The 18,103-nt window shown below is 45.3% G+C and overlaps 1 pseudogene; it reads right to left on the bottom strand.

The window, feature by feature from the left end:
* Window positions 1-7,251: 7,251 nt before the first annotated feature.
* On the bottom strand, window positions 7,252-13,031 carry LOC149329581 (uncharacterized; annotated as a pseudogene).
* Window positions 13,032-18,103: the final 5,072 nt, after the last annotated feature.

An 18,103-nucleotide genomic window follows, 5' to 3' on the forward strand; every position in this document is an offset into this window, starting at 1 on the left:
GTCGAGGTCCGGGCTGAAGCCGACGAGCGTATATTGGGTAGTGGCAGGAGGCATCACTCTTCGCGTGCGCTCGCTTCCCCGCCGCCTGAAAAACTGCAATTTTTTCGCCCTCGCCGTGGAGGCTCTTATCTATTTTGTTTTGTAGGCGGTCGCTGGGGCAACTAGCAAAGCGCTATCCGCTGCCTCTTGCGGAACGTATCGCCTGCTGCGCCGGATTGGCGTTCGTTATCTCTCGAGCTGCATCCACAACATTCTTTATACGTACCTTTAACTCAGGCGGCTTTCTTTCGGAAGGGATCAATCGAGTAACAAATTTCTGTTCCCTGACTAATTTCGGAAATAAAATTTTGCAACATATTACAACATGAAGATGCTCGATGAGTATTGCAGCTGGCGCTGATGGGCCATGGCGTTGTAATCAACGTTTTTAGATCCCTTTCAGTTTGCAAGCTCCCCCGCGCCGCGCCCGAGAAAGCGGCCCCCGTCCGCTTCCACTCACCACGCGGCGCTGCTGTCGCTGTCGGCCCGGAGGCGCCGGAGCGCTCGCGCTTGGCAGTTGCTGTGACAGCCTGTTCTCATCCGCGATAACATTGGGAGCGAACACGTGGAACTCAAATTTGCTGTACTTTTGTAGCTGTCACGTTGAAACTTCAGCCTCATGGTTAAAGAAATGTTTCACCTGGCTAGTAAGGGTGAGATAAAGAGCAGGCTGATGCCAGTTCGCAAAAAACCAATCGTTTGCATTGCGCTTTATCGCATCACGTTTGCGACGTTTAGCGCTGATGATATGCGTATGTTGGAGTAGAGCTATCAATATTTCTTCGGGAGAATGCACGAAACATTAATGAAAGGATAAAACTAGCGATGTTCCGCTTCTAGTTCAGTCACGAAATTCCGCGCTATATTATCAACGAAGCACCGCACATGCGAGCAGCATTTTGCACGTTCTTTAGAATTCCAATTTCAGAGAACACAAGTATAAATGCAGACACACTTAGCTGGATCCAGGGAGGGAATAACTATAGAAGAGCTTTTTATTTGCAATGATAGCACAGACAGGAGCACCGTACTGCACTTTCATTTTTAGAATGTTAATTTCATTGAACACAGACAAGCATTAAACGCAGACACACTAAGTCAGAAGCACGGAGGGAATAGCTACTTGAAGGCGAGCTTTTTTATTTGCAATGACAATATTTCTCTGTTCTCTAGCCGACGGTTCACGTCTCTCGCCTAGAAGTGGATGCGTGTCACTATGACAAAATGCAGCACTTGGCATGTAAAAGTGGCCATATGCTCTGCACATCCAAGCCGAATAAGGTTTTGCAATTCAAGCTCGTCTAGCAGCTCCCCAGAAACGTCCCTTTCAAAAACGGGACCTTCCTTCAAAGAAATCGGGATTGCTTTGTTTACAATGTTGGTAAACTATAGCATCTTTTTGGTGGGATGCTTTAAGCACCCTTGCTTGAAGCTTTTGTATACTGTAAGATAAGCGTCACTGCCAACAACTGGCACAGGACAGCTGATATCTTCCATGCTGATATCTGCTGGCTGCTCCAAATCAGGCGGCGGTGACCATGGCGTAGACGCGAAGGGCCACGCTGGTCGGGCAAACAGCGTGGCGAGCGCCACCGCACGGAAGGAAACGGAAAGGCGAAAATCCGCGCACCGCAGCTTTCAAACTGAAAGGGATCTAAAAACGTTGGTTGTAACACTGAATAGTAATATTTCGTGGTTGCAACTTTGCCGCCGAGGTGCGCGGGTTTGATTTTCGCGGTTTGCATCTCGTCCATGCAGGAATTTCGATGCCAGCGAAAGGACAAACTTTCCGTTCAGAACTGTCCCAATATACATATGTTGAAAGAGTTGTGGTATGATCGGATTGCTACAGTGTTCGCCACCAAGGCACGACTTAAAAACCGACAGTCTTAGATCAGGATATTAAGAGCAATAAATCCTTCTGGCATTCCGGTGGTATTTAAGAAAAATAAAAGATTTGCACACATCTAGTCTGTACCGTGTGAAATTGATGTCAAAATCAAATTTGTGCGGTGCAAGCTGCGACACAGAATTCTATCAGTGTGGATAACAAAATATTCCAGGTGATAAATTTGTGTACGTTGTCACCGACACGTTAGAATGTCGTGGGCACATGCAAAGTCTTCAAATGACCTACGTCAGCTTTCACACACCTGGCACTGTAATGACTTACTTGGTGTTTTTTGGCTGATTTTAACGACGACGATGATAATGATGATGATGGTTTTATGGCGCAAGAGCATCTGCGGCCAATTTACAGACAGTGTCTTCGTCTACACGAGGTGGGGTCAAGGCGCCGTTTCCTGATCATTTCACCAAGAATGAGTCAAACACCACGCAAGGGAAGACAGACAGCAAACTTTATTGGTGCCTTGTGATTACGCCTACGGTTGGCCTAGGTCTGGGAAACAAGGGCCAGTCGAAAGCCAGGGCAAAGCTTCTGCCCCTTTGTTTCGTCCGTCGGTACATAAGGCCGCTTCCGCCTAATTTGACAAAGAACTGCTTGAAATTGCACAACATAACCATACTTTTCTAATGAGGCTGTAGGCAATTATTACGTCTAACATTCTAGAAATTTTTACCGAGAGGACAATCTGCGACGTAACAACTATTGCTGTCAAAACTAATCATAGCGACCTTGCAAGAACGACCGAGACAAGCAAGAGCTCGACTGAGTAGCTTAACCAGGAGAAGAGCCAATTCAAAAGCCGAAATTCCCGTTCACAACTAGCTGTGGATTTTCTAGAGGAGCTAGCTGCATTCCGCTCAAAGAGATCGTGACCGCGATGTAAAGTTTTTTTGTAGGGACAGATCACCGTTTGGTGATGACGACGAGCCTGTGTCCACTAAAGAGGGAGCTTTTTTTATCTTAAATGGTCCTAAATTTTATACAGAAATTGCAACCGCTTGGCGTTTTCGTAAGTAAACAGCAGTGACTTGGAGGCAGTTTTTGTCACCCGGGTCCGTGAGCCTAAGCTCTAGCAATGGCCGCTTCTAAACGGTACTCCCGGTCCACTTTTCAAACAGTCTTGATGGCACAAGACCAATCGGTTTGCGTGAAAAGGATAGGCCGTCTTTGAAACCAGTTGTCCTAGGAAAAAAATGTGGCGTGTTTTGCCGCCGACAGTAATCAGCATCTTCGGAAATACACATACCTAGCAATGCTCGACAAAAGCGTTTTGGGACGGGAAACCTTTATTGATGCAATTTTTTCGCATAATGTAAGATTTCACTATAACAATCAATATATCAGCACATTTCCTGACGGCAGTCTTGAATTTTTTTGATATCAACCTTTTTTTTTCGATCATCAGAAGCATTCCCCATTGGATTTCTGAGGCAGTATTAACACTTCGATGCGATCGATGGAAACGCTATAAAAGAAAGAAAGATTTTCTCACATATCAAAAGAACGGCCATTACAATGAATAAATACACAAAAGCATCCTCCAATTTCCCAATTTTCAAAAACATTTTGCAGGAATGTTGGGCATGATCGATTTTTACAAACAAAAATAGTATTGGACGCAAGTCGTCCACATTTTCACCTTGACCCCCAAATCTATGGTTTGCCGTGTATGCCCACAAAGCCTATCGCAATTCAACGGGAATAAAATCAGAATCAGAATGAAATACATAGTCTGCCAAAGAGCGCCAGCAAGTAGGAATGGAATTGCATAACAGTGCTATATTGGAAGTCGTTGCAATAAGTTTACAAGAACGAAACTGCTTTCCCGCAAGAATTTGCTACGTACCGATAAACAACACAAAAAGAGGTACATGAAGAACTTAAAAGTAAGGACGGCCCATAGAACAGCTAGAACTTGAAGTTAAAGCGCTTCTTTCTACCCTCACTTCCGGTCGCTTGTGTGCCTCGTTGTGTGCTTTGTTAGGAACTAATTTATAAGTACATGAAAGGTCTCTTTGTAACGGAAAGATTTTTTTATCTCGAAAAGAAAGTTTTACTCAATGTCGATGGCTGGCTTCGCTGACATTATAATTAGTAAGACGTGATAACTCGTGACCCCAAAAGTTAAGTCGTACTCAGTTTGTATTCTTTAGATTTTTCCTACAGGCTGTCTACCGACCACCGTCCTCAGACTAAAGTGGCTCCCCCTTCGTCGGCGGACGCCACGGAAACTAAACACCAGAAGCGAGTGTCTGTGGAGCCGCCATTCGAGAAGAAGACCAGCGTCAGCGCACATTCAGTCGTTGTATGCCAAATAAAGAAAATGATGAAATGCATTCCAAACCCCTTAGCCTCTCTCACCCGATATGTCCGTCTTACACCCATGGTCCCCGCAGGCGCTGAAGCAGAAGTTCTCGCTGTTTTTTTTTTGTGCCACTCAAAACCTCCTCACTCTGTACTGGACGCTATGCCAGCAAAAACTGAACGCGTTTAGTAATCGACGTTTTACCCTCGAGCCCGTGAGAACAGGACTGTAGAGCAAGCCGCCACGTCGCGTTCATAGCTGCGACTCTTCACAAAGAAGTCGAGTGGTTCTGTCTGTCCACTAAACCACCTGAGATTTCTGTTAAATATATGGTGGTCTATCCTGGCAAGAGGGTAAATTTTCTTGTTTTCGAGACAAAACTACTTTCTCGCCATCATCGCCATAATAAGCCAAGATTAGTGCAAGAAATTAATTTATGGAAATCAAATGTTTTCCGCATTTGCCTTAAGTTTTCTCAACTATCTGAAACACATTTCTTGTTCCAAAGATCATCAGCTCACACAAAAGTCGCGCATTCTGATATGAATAAGAAAGTTTAAGAAAAAGTACATTTTCTCAAATATTGACATTTTCCAGACATACATTTTTTCTTACTGTAGTAATTGCATCTACTTTCCCAAGCTCTCCAGAATGTCAAAAAAGTGATAAAATGTGTAGGAATAAAACTAAGAAAAATTCTGCAAAAAAAGTAAATTCTAGAATACTCTAAATATCCGTCTAGCCGCATACTTAGCTGCAAATCGGAAACTATGGTGATCCTAGTAAAGATATAAAAGACCGTGGGTTCAAGCAGACAAACAGATAAACGTAATTAAATTGAGCGCTTTTTCTTTTAGTCGATAACTAATGCTGAAGTTCAGTACTAGTGCCAAAACCCTGGTGGGCTGAATTATTCCGCAGAAACCGCGTTTCAATTCGGCCGCGGCGGCCGCGTTTCGATGGCGGCGAAAAGCGAAACGCGCTTGTGTGCTGTCCGACGTCAATGCACGTTAAATGCCCCCATGAGGTCGAAATTATACCGGTGACATCCACCACGGCCCCGTTTTCTTTCTTTCTTCTTTTACTTCCGAATTTATCCCTTCTCTTACCGCATGGTTCGGGTGTTCACCCAAATATGTGAGACAGTTACAGCGTCATTTCATTTCCTCAAAAAATATAATAAACATAGCTAATCCGCAGCACCCCACTACGACCTCCCTCATATCTAATGTGTCGCTTCGGGATCTTTAATCCTCACTATCAACATTTTCCAAAGTAGTTCGTTCTGAATTCACCACAAGGACGCAATACAAGAACTAGACAGTGAAAAATGGAAACGAGCGACTTCACTGAACTGCGCGCATTATTTTTTCTTCGCGGATGAAAATATACCAAATCTGGATGCAAAGTACCTTCCCGACAATTTCAGCGATATTATTGCATTGTTCGCTGCACTGAACAGTAAAATTGCAGTGCTCTGCATGCTTCTTAAATGCTATTACACCGTCCGATTTTTAGTTTCTAAATCTCGCGACTATGTTGCTCATTGACAGCTCACAAAAATGTGAATCTTCTGATTCGCGAAATTATCTATATCCATTCATCATCATCACACTATTACGTCCACTACACGATCAGCGTATCTCCGATATCCTTCCAATCAGCCCTCCCGTGGGCCATCTGCAGCCCTGTATTCAATCTAATTCTTCCTAATTATATCAGCCGACCTTTGTTCCCACCGCTCCCCGCTACGCTTGCTTTCTGAACAAAAAAAAAACAACGACGACACTAAAACCAATATATTAGAAACGTATTAACAGTTATAACTCTTAAGCATATTTTGTCAAGATACCTATCTCCTGAGACGAAAAATCTGAAGAAACCACAAAGCATGAAAGCGTCTATCCCTACCGAGAGAATATAACTAGCAGAGCTATAAAAGTTAATAAACAAGCGCTAGGCAGCCAAAATAAGTAAGTTTAATCTGGCGGTGGTGGTAAAAACGTTTATTTCCTCTGAAAAAAGGGACTTACATGGCGGTTGCTCTGGGGTCAGGCTTAGTGCCCTTCCCGTCACAAACACTAGGAGGAGTTCCTAGTACGGGACGCCAGTGTAAAAGCAGCGAAGAGAAAACTAGGCATGGATAATAACCACACGTATGTGACAAAGAGACAAAGAGGGCAATGTCATTAGCAATATGGATAAGATAGTTGAAGCAGCCGAATGGTATTACACGAATCTATGCAGTACCTAATGTAATCAGAACGTTAATAGTAAAGACAGTAGAGCACAGCAATGGGACATCCCGACAGTAATTAAGGAGGAAGTAAAGAAAGCCTTAGGAGCAATGCAAAAGGGGAGAGCAGGTGGTGAGAATCAGATAACCGCACATCTGTTGAAGGGCGAAGCGGATATTCTGCTAGAAAAACTACCCTCTCTGTATCATCATCATCATCATCATCAGCCTGACTACGCCCACTGCAGGGCGAAGGCCTCTCCCATGTCTCTCCAATTAACCTTGTCTTGCGCCAGCCGCGGCCACCATATTCCCGCAAATTTCTTAATCTCACCCGCCCACCTAATTTTCTGCCGTCCCACCGTCCCCGGCTACGTTTGCTTTCTCTTGGAATCCACTCCGTTACCCTTAAGGACCAGCGGTTATCTTGCCTTCACATTACATGCCCTGCCCAAGCCCACTTCTTCTTGAGAGTACCAGAAGCTTGGCGGAGCGCTAACATTATCGTAATTCATAACGAAGTTGACGTTTAGGACTTGAAAATCCATAGACCGATCAGCTTAGTGTCAGTTACTGCAAGGTATATACTAAGGTAATCGCAAATAGAATCAGGACAACCTTGAACCCTCATCAATCAAATAATCAGGCAGGCTTTCGTAAAGGATACTTGACAACAGACGATATTCACACCATCAATCAGATCATAGAGAAATGCACAGAATATAACCAACCCCTAAATATAGCCTCCATTGATTACGAGAAAGCACTTGATTCAGTGAAAACCTCAGAAGTCATGCGGTCATCACGGAATCAGGATGTAGAAGAGCCTTATGTGAAAATACTGAAAGGTAGCTATAGCGACTGCAGAGCTACCGTACTCCTCTAGGAAGTCAGCAATAAAATTCCAATAAGGGAGGGTGTCAGGCCCCGGCATGTGATCTCTCCAGTGCTGTTCACCGCCTGTTTACAGGAGATTCCGAGGCTTAGATTAAGAACAGCTGGGGATCAGAGATAAAGGAGAATACCTTAGCGATAAGCGATTTGCTAATGACGTTACATTGATAAGTAATTCAGGAGATGAGGTGCAAACCATAATCAATCAGTTAGATAGGCAGAGCAGAATAGTAGACCTTAAATTTAGCGAATCACAACGTAGATTATAAGACGCTTAAAGGCAGTATTATGAAGTACGAAACACCAATGACGTCGAATACAAACCTAAATAACTTGCATTTAAACTGCAAATTTATTTTGAAACAAAATGCTAAATATTGCAGAGGCCACGAAGCTTTTTTCAAATCTGATTTTAATATGAAGATAAAAAAAGTTTATTCCTGCCATGTACATGCGCCAATTCCTTGTCCCTGTGCCGTTGGAAGAGAAACTCAAGGCAGGAGCTCCCACTTGACTCGAAGCTTGTCGTCTTCAACAAAGCCGTCATTCAGGAGGTCCGCTAGGACGAACGACGTCTTCAGGAGATAAACGCCAAAATTGCTCGAAGATTCGGGCTTTTCGTAGTTCTTCCAAGAACGTATTGTTTTAACCTCAGCCTCACGTTCGGCGCCTCCCTGCGGGTGTACGATGCTCAGCTTGATTCTTTTCTCGAATGGCCACAGAACAATGTCGTCCAGGTCGCCTTTGTGCAGCTTTAATAAAATATGCATAGTGACCGAGTCGCCTGTTTTGTTGAAATATAGGCCGGGTGATATGCAGTAACCACGCAAGTACACCCTCTCGTTGTAATACCAAGCAGTGCCTTCCTCCAGCGCTTTCTCTTCGAGGGATTTCACACCTCTTACAAAAAACTCGCACCGCGTTGCTTGCAGCTGAGCCAGTGTATACACTTTTGTGATGCGCTCCAACGTCTTCTGACCATTCTCCCTCCCTTCTGTTCTGGCTTGCTCCAGGGCAGCTTTGATTTGGGAAATGCTTCCTGCAGTTTCCGTTCGCATATTATCCAGGTGATCTTTCAGTACTCTTTCTAATGGGTTCCCCCCTGCAGCAAGATTGTTTACGGCGTCGCTGCGTGTGGTCAAACGTTCTTTGATTTCCGTGTTTGACGCCAAAATTTCACGCAATGTTTCCCTCAAGTTTTGAGGATTTTGAACTGCAGCTGTCAGTTCCTGCCTTACAGCTTCCTTGAATGTGTTGATATCATGAGACATTTCATTCAACCTGTCACCGTGTGTGCTATTATCAGCAGTGATTCTTTCGAGATAGCCCTTCATTTCTTCCGCCTGCTTTTGAATTGCTTGGCTGAAAGTAGCAAAAGACGCATTTCCATCCTTGGGGTCGCAATTGCTTTGGGTTTCCAAAGAGGCGTTAGTCATCGAGCCGCAAGTTCCCGACCTGAGGTGGGCGCACACTTCGCTGCAGAGGACGCTGTTCGAACACTTGGGGCAGCGAGTAGAATGGTGCACACATTCCCGCTGGAAATGGTGGGCGACCATGGAAGCAGCCATCACATCCTGGCAGCCACTTTCGGCATTCCAGCACTTGACCTGCAAAGCAAAAATAGTATATTCATTGAAATGACTATTACCTCTCCAACGATCGCCTTTTATTTTTGTTAATTCTCCTCGCGATTTCACGTCAGCGCTTGGTTGAGCGCAAGGGCAGTAGGGTCTTTAAGTTTTCCTCTTCAAAATCTGCAACTTTATAGCTGCCACACATGAAGTTCAAAGGCATGGTTGCGCTTTTCCCTTCTACGCGTCCACTCAATCCGACTCCTAGTAGCGTAATTCATGAACTAAATTATAGTTTTATATTTACACACTCCTGTCCCCTATATCACGATTTTAGTCCTCCCTATACGCTCTGATTTAGCTCCTTCTGCCTGGCGACTGACGTACATAGCAGTAAATAGCAGTAGCGAACAACAGTAGACACCATCTATTTCTAATTGCGCGCATGCTGCATATATGGCAGCGTTCAGAGAAGGCTTGGTTTTTTCGATATCTTTGTGAGCTTCGAATAAGAAGAGAAAAGAATTTTGGACTAGGACGATTTCCTTCAATAATACACTCGCCTCCATGGGAGCCCTCGGAGAACTAGCGCCATGAAAATGTACCTTACTGCACATGCAAATGCCTCGCTGCATTTCCTGCAGTACTCCAATGCAATGGGCAGCAACGATTAACCTGCGGTAATTTTGTCCGTCTGTCCACAGAGAGACCTGAATTACAATAGAACATCGACCTGCGTAACAATATCACCCACGTATCTATAAGCCCAGACTAGTTTGATGATGACACATTGCGCACCGTGCATACACAGCAGCGTAAATCCTAGTACAGGATATCCATGTGGTCCGCCTGCTCTCGGCAGGAAACAAAAAAGTTACAGGTAAGAAACAAAGCTTATTGCGAAGATAATGCCTATTCTTCTGTGGGAGCCCGCCGCTTAACCTGGATAGAAATGCAGGCTCAAACAGACCTCAACATCAGGAGAGTACCGATGCAATTTGAAGCCTACATTCTACACAGAGCACGTATTGAGCAAATTGTTTAATAGTGGGTACATATGCGCGAGGAGGAATATTGTTCTTGATGTGGACTTGGAAGGATTAGTAAATCTGGCATAGACATGATACAGGAAATTAGGTGTTCGCCAATTCATATCATGGGTCCACCCTTGTATGTGCGCGCTGTATATATGGTCGCACAGGTAGGATCATGAGATACCGTGCTGTCCAGGTAAGCCGGGTAGAAAGCGTTGAAAAGGCGGTAGACCAAGAAGACAGCTTAAGTAAACACCGACGCCTCTTGGAACATCAGTCAGAGAAACGCAACGACGAGATTCCTACCGCATGACGGAATGCCTGATTGCCTTTAATTCCATGGAAACCTACAACCGTACTTGATCACCAGACGTCAATTCATTATGACGAGTAGAAAACAACGCTTTGTATGGTAGGGTTCTGAAAAGTAAACTTCCACAATCACATTACCTCCTAAATGTATTATGTGTTGATCACGGGATACGATACACGAAAAGGGAAAAGAAAGGATTTTCATCTTTTGAAGCATTAATGAATTCAAACTATTTGAGCAACCCTGCGACAGATGTGTGTTGAAACCCGTAGGCAAAAATATCGTGGCTTAATCTGTTTTGTTTATGTGCCTTCGATCGGGACCGAAACCATTCCCACTGTTAGAGAAATAATTCAGACGCAATGGCAGTTCCTCTTGACAGACAACTGTTATATGATTCAAAAACGTGCTTGCGACAATAGCGGCAACACGCTTACCCAGTCGCTTTGATTTCTTACGAAAAAGGTGCACTCTACTGCATACAGTACTGCATTGCGGTGGACCACGTCAGCAGAAAGATGAAAACAGAGGGGTCTTTTCGTCGCGAAAAAGCAGAAATAGGGACTTTTTTACCCTCTAGTCGTCCGCGCACCTGACTGACAGGGCTTGTTGTCCATGGTTTTTTGTTACATCATCTAGCATTACAAACGTTCAGAGTAGCGGGCTGTGGCTGTCAATTGAGGCACAACATAAAACTATACCCAACAGCTTAATCAATCGGCCCAATATTGGAAATGGATGGTTTCGTTCTGGTTCTCTGTAGGACCGAACCCTTTTTCAATACATTTCTAATATTGGGTCAATTACCTGCGCTGCTTGGGTACCTCTCGGACCTTCGCGGATAAGAAGGCTCATAACCATAGCTTTTCTTTTGTCTTTTAGCGCGACGTAAGGAAAAATATTACGCTCAATGATCACCTTTAACTGCTAAATACTTTTTTTCACATACTTTTGATCACTCACAAACCCGCAGAACCAGAAAGATTGCGAGCGTGTTCGGCGAAACTCGGTCCATACCTTACAGTGCCTTAAATATTGCAGAAATACCTGTCCCTGTGACGTGACGTTAAGATATCGGAAGAGGGCGGAGTGGGTGAAGGAACAAACGCGGGTTAATCATATCCTAGTTGAAATCAAGAGGAAGAAACGGGCTTGGGCAGGGCATGTGATGCTATGGCAAGATAACCTTAAGGAACCTTAAGGGTAACGGAGTGGATTCCAAGAGAAGGCAAACGTAAGAGTTAGGTGGGCTAATGAGATTAAGAAGTTGGCGGTGATACTATGGCCGCCACTGGCAAAGACAGGGTTGATCGGAGAGACATGGGCGAGCCATTTGCCCTCCAGTGGGTGTAGTCAGGCTGATGATGAGATGATGACGTGTCCTTTCCTTCAAAGATTCGAGACGCCCGAGTAATCTGTGCGGCTCTGTAGTACGGGTTCTTTAGTATATCCTATCTATCCAGCGTCCAAAATAATCAGTAAATGAGAGCAGCATACATTCAAGCATTTCTACAGCGCCATGCGAGTTAAGCCAGCCATTTTTAACTGTATCGGGCACTGTCGAAAAGCCAGGACTTAAGCGGCCTATCACCGCACACAGCGCCGAAATCAGCGAGATTACGCGGAGCGGTGAAAGCTCTTGTTTTAGACAGCCTCGTCTCCCCGGCTCTTCCCACACGCGCCCACAACCCCCGTCACCATCGGTGCCGTCGTCATCGGACAGTGAAAGCACACGCGACTGCAGAGTGGTTATCGCTGCTCGCTTACTGCACGATGTAGCAGTTTTTTTTTGTACGAAACATGCATTCCTCGCAAACAACAAAGAGAAAAAAAATAAAAACGCACTGAACGAAAACCGGTGCTTGCAAAACGAATAAAACGAAAGCGAAATATGCAAAGAAGGCAAATAACTTGATTGTTTTGCGCGAAAATGACAAACGAAGGTTAACTTGTGGAGGGACGATCCCGAATTAAAGAGCACGGAACACATTTTGCGTGGTGAAGATTTCCAGACGGTGTCTTGGTGCGGGCCGTGTTAAGGTTAGGATACACATAAATCGTTCCGCGGTGTCCTCGTTTGAATGATCCCGCAAACCCTCCTGTCGGGGGCTGGTTTCTATTCATTGCATGGATACATTTTGACGTGGACATCGGGAGTTAAGGCTAGTACTCTCGGGAATTCAAAGCGGAGGACACCGGAGAAGAAAATAACAGACGAAAGAATGCGCTACCTTGGCACACCGCAATACTGCGCTGTACAAAAATGGAGCGAAACTTTTCGGTAAGCAGTCAGAGCGAGTGGTTCCGTCTGCCTATTTCTTGTCCTGCGTGTGGCACTGCTACTTCTTTTGCAAACATTATGATACTTTTTTCATGCCAGATAGAAACAGGGAACGATAGTACAAGATAAAAAAGAAGGGCGTAAGTTCCGTGACTAACCTCTCGTCTCTGCAACTCATCTAGAGGAAAGTCCCTCCAGTCGACGTCCTCTTCGTCGTGCCACTCGTAGCCATCGAGCGGACAGACGTGCATCTCTTCCTGGGCGCATTGCTCGTATCACGAATCGCACAGCACGTGCATGCAGGGCAGCAACGCGGTCCTCTTGCGCACCAGTCCGCAAGCACTGCACACCCTGCTCGCCGGAATGGTCTTCACGAAACTCAGAGGCCTCCAGTCGAGGTCCGGGCTGAAGCCGACCAGGGTATATTGGGTAGCTACAGGAGGCATCACTCTTCGCGTGAGCTCGCTGCCCCGCCGCCTGAAAAACTGCAATTTTTTCGCCCTCGCTGTGCGGGCTCTTATCTATTTTGTTTTGTAGGCGGTCGCTGGGGCAACTAGCAGAGCGGTATCCGCTGCCTCTTGCGGAACGTATCGCCTGCTGCGCCGGATTGGCGTTCGTTATCTCTCGAGCTGCATCCACAACATCATTTATACGTACCTTTTACTCAGGCGGCTTTCTTTCGGAAGGGATCAATCGAGTAACAAATTTCTGTTCCCTGACTAATATCGGAAATAAAATTTTGCAACATATTACAACATGAAGATGCTCGATGTGTATTGCAGCTGGCGCTGATGGGCCATGGCGTTCTAACACTAAATAGTAATATTTCGTGGTTGCAACTTAGCCGCCGAGGTGCGCGGGTTTGATTTTCGCGGTTTGCATCTCGTCCAAGCAGGAATTTCGATGCCAGGGAAAGGACAAACTTTCCGTTCAGAACTGTCCCAATATACATATGTTGAAAGAGTAGTGGTATGATCGGATTGCTACAGTGTTCACCACCAAGGCACGACTTAAAAACCGACAGTCTTAGATCAGGATATTAAGAGCAATAAATCCTTCTGGCATTCCGGTGGTATTTAAGAAAAATAAAAGATTTGCACACATCTAGTATGTACCTTGTGAAATTGATGTCAAAATCAAATTTGTGCGGTGCAAGCTGCGACACAGAATTCTATCAGTGTAGATAACAAAATATTTCAGGTGATAAATTTGTGTACGTTGTCACCGACACGTTATAATGTCGTGGGCACATGCAAAGTCTTCAAATGACCTACGTCAGCTTTCACACACCTGGCACTGTAATGACTTACTTGGTGTTTCTTAGCTTATTTTAACGACGATGATGATGGTTTTATGGCGCAAGAGCATCTGCGGCCAATTTACAGACAGTGTCTTCGTCTACACAAGGTGGGACAAAGCGCCATCTCCTGATCATTTCACCAAGAATAAGACGAGCACCACGCAAGGGAAGACAGACAGCAAACTTTATTGGTGCATTCTGATAACGCCTACGGTTGACCTAGGTCTGGGAAACAAGGGCCAGTCGAAAGCCAGGGCAAAGCTTCTGCCCCTTTGTTTCATCCGTGGGTACATAAGGCCGCTTCCGCCTAATTTGGCAAAGTGCTGCTTGAAATTGCACAACATAACCATACTTTTCTAATGAGGCTGTCGGCAATTATTACCTCTAATATTCGCGAAATTTTTACCGAGAGGACAATCTGCGACCTAACAACTATTGCTGTCAAAACTAATCATAACGACCTTGCAAGAACTACCGAGACAAGGAAGATCTTGGCTGAGTAGCTTAACCAGGAGAAGAGCCAATTCAAAAGCCGAAATTGCCGTTCACAACTAGCTGTGGATTTTCTAGAGGAGCTAGCTGCATTCCGCTCAAAGAGATCGTGACCGCGATGTAAAGTTTTTTTGTAGGGACAGATCACCGTTTGGTGATGACGACGAGCCTGTGTCCACTAAAGAGGGAGCTTTTTTTATCTTAAATGGTCCTAAATTTTATACAGAAATTGCAACCGCTTGGCGTTTTCGTAAGTAAACAGCAGTGACTTGGAGGCAGTTTTTGTCACCCGGGTCCGTGAGCCTAAGCTCTAGCAATGGCCGCTTCTAAACGGTACTCCCGGTCCACTTTTCAAACAGTCTTGATGGCACAAGACCAATCGGTTTGCGTGAAAAGGATAGGCCGTCTTTGAAACCAGTTGTCCTAGGAAAAAAATGTGGCGTGTTTTCCCGCCCACAGTCATCAGCATCTTCAGAAAGAGCAATACACATACCCAGAATTTCTCGACAAAAGCATTTTAGGACGGGAAATCTTTATTGATGCAATTTTTTCGCATAATGTAAGATTTCACTATAACAATCAATATATCAACACATCACCCGACGGCAGACGAATTTTTTTTCTATTAACATATTTGCTATCATCAAAAGCGTTCCCCATTGGATTTCTGAGGCAGTATACAGTTCGTTGCGATCGATGCAAACACTATAAAAGGAAGATTTTCTTACGTAACAAAAGAATGGGCCATTACCTTTAACGAATACCTAACAGCATCTTCCAATTTCTCAATTTTCAATTTTTTGTCCGAGAATGTTGGACATGATCGATTTGCACAAAAAAAGAAGCATTGAACGCAAGTCGTCCTCGTTTTCACCTTAACCCCCAAATTTATGGATTGCCGCGTCAGCCCACAAACCCTATCGCAATTCAACTTTAATAGATGCTGAGCCAGAATGAAATGCATAGTCTGCACAAAAGCGCCAGCAAGTAGGAAAGGAATTTCGTAACAGTGCTACTTTTGAAGTCATTGCAATAAGTTTACAAGAACTTCACTGCTTCAACGCAAGAATTTATTACATATCGATACCACAAAAAGAGGGACATGAAGAACTTAAAGTAAGGATGGCCCATACAACAGCTAGAAATCGAAGTTCTAGCTCTTGCTACTATTCGCGATTCCGGTCGTTTGTGTGCCTCGTTTTGTATATTAGCAAAAATTAATTTATAAGTACATGCCAGGTCTTTTTCATATGCTAAGATCGTTTGCTCTCGAAAAGAAAGTTTTACTCAGTGTGAATAACTGGGTTAAATGATATTATATTCAGTAACACTTAATAACTTGTGACCCCGAAAGTTAAGCCGTACTCAGTTTGTATCCTTCAGATTTTTCTTACAGGCTGTCCAGCGTTCACCGTCCTCAGACTAAAGTTGCTCCCTCCTCGTCGGCGGTTGCCACGCCAACGAAAGACAAGAAGGGAGTGTCTGTGGAGCTGCCAATCGACAGGAAGAACGGCGTCAGCTCACATTCAGTCCTTCTATGCCAAATAAAGAGCATTATGACATGCTTTCCAAACCCTTTAGCCTCTCTCACCCGACATGCGCATCTCGCTCGCACGGCCCCCGGAGGCGCTGAAGCAGAAGTTCTCGTTGTGTTTTGTTGTTTTTTTGTGCCTCTGCAAACATCCTCGTTGTGTATTGCACGCTACGAGCTATAACTTAACGCATTTAAGCACGGTGTTTTACCCCCGAGCACGTAATAACAGGACACCCGTGCAAGGCATCACGTAGCGTTCATAGCTGCGACTCTCCACAAAGAAGTCGGGTCGCCGACTGTCTACTAAACCACCCGAGATAGCTGTTAAAGAAATCAAGGAACATTGAACATGGAAGAGGCTTTTGCCCTGCAGTGGGCGCAGTCAGGCTTATTGTAATGATGCTTATGGTAATATTAAAGCTCGCCTTCTTTACGTGGATGCCGCTTACGCATTCATAGATGCGTCTGCTCAGCTGAGCATGGGACACAGGATCAACATTTCATTCGCACATCCGCCGCAGTGGCTCCGTGGTTATGGTTCTCGGCTGCTGACCCAAAAGAGGCGGGTTCGATCCCGGCCACGGCGGTTGAATTTCGATGCAAGCGAAATTCTAGAGGCCTGTGCATTGTGCGATGTCAGTGCACGTTAAAGAACCCCGGGTGGTCGAAATTTCCGGAGCCCTTCACTACGGCGTCTCTCATGGCCGAGTCGCTTTGAGACGTTAAACGCCATAAACAAAACAAAACCAATAATTCTCACATTGCTCAATAAATCCTGTTGGTTGGCCCTTTGATTTCCTAACATGACAATTAAAAATAATGCTGTGTTACATATACTGTCAGCAGCAAATGTTTGCGGGAACTCCAGCCCGTGGTGGAGCAACGCAAAACTGCATTCTAGCGCCACCTGCCGTGATGACACCCGATGTCGAGGCTCACAGCACTTCCGCGTTAACCATTATTTGTGCATGCCTGTCCTTTCTTTCTGATCGCGCATGTCTCATTGTCTCTTCGCCGGGATCCGCTTTTGTCACTCGCCATTAGCAATGAATCGCTGTGTCACCATCATTGCGCGTCTCTTTCGGCTGCTGCGATGGTGTACAGTGCTCTCATCGCCCGCGCGAGCCTAAGTAGGACTGGCTGCGAACGTCACACAGCGCCTCAGCGGCCCCCGTGAGTCAGATAAGCGCGTCACGGGGAAGCAAGCGTCACGGCACGCTTGATAGCGAAGAAAAGTACAGGCATGCACAAAGCGTGCTTCAAACGCAATTTCCGTGGGCCTCGACAACATGCTTGGAGGCGGCCGATGGCGCTGGAATGCAGTTTTGCGCCGCTCCGCCACGCGCTGGAGATCCCGCAAACTTTTGCTGCTGACAGTAGATAGGCGGGGCAATGGAAGCTCTAAGGCCGCGATCATGCGAAAAGCTGCGACAATGAAGTGATAAGCCCAACACCGGGACAGCGCACACCGCCCGACACAAAGAAGATCCATTTTGATGAACGTATGCGTGGAGACAGCCGGAGACAATACCTGCGTTTCACTGAGTAGGTTTGCCAGAAAACTTCAAACATCTGCAACGCCACACCGGTCGAATAGTTTCCGAAGTAATTTCCAGACAATGTTCAGAAAACTCGACGTGATTTCAAGGGAGAGGGTGCTACATCAGCTTTCCCAGTACCTGACGCATTTTTATTGGGTATGAAAACCGACTTGCGGCAATGCCAATTTTTACACGCCTCCTGGCCCATGGTTAATAAAGGCTAAAATGGTACTAAAGAACGGTCACTGAGAGAAAGAAGCCTCGTTTCCTGTAGAAATTAAATAAATAACTCTATGATTGCACCGTGGAGGTCCGCACTAATCTCCCTAAGACATTTTCTCACAATTTGACCACGGCTCCTTTGCAAAAGGTGATTTGGTTTATCGGGGTTTATCGTCCCAAAGTGACTCAGGCCATGAGGGACGCCGTAGTTCCCTGAAAGATGCCGGAAATTTTGGCCACCTAGCATTCTTTAACAAACAGTGAGATCCCATAGTATATGGACGTCTAGAATTTCATCTGCATCCAAATTCAACCGCTGCGGCCGGGATCAAATCCGCGTCTTTCGGGTCAGCTGCAGAGTGCTATATCCACTGAGCTAACACGGCGGCTCTACAGAAGCAGCGGCGCGCAAAACCTTACGCATACACAGCT

This window comes from Amblyomma mixtum, chromosome 9, assembly GCF_055824585.1.
Source record: "Amblyomma mixtum isolate Tamu chromosome 9, ASM5582458v1, whole genome shotgun sequence".
Taxonomy (NCBI): Eukaryota; Metazoa; Arthropoda; class Arachnida; order Ixodida; family Ixodidae; genus Amblyomma; species Amblyomma mixtum.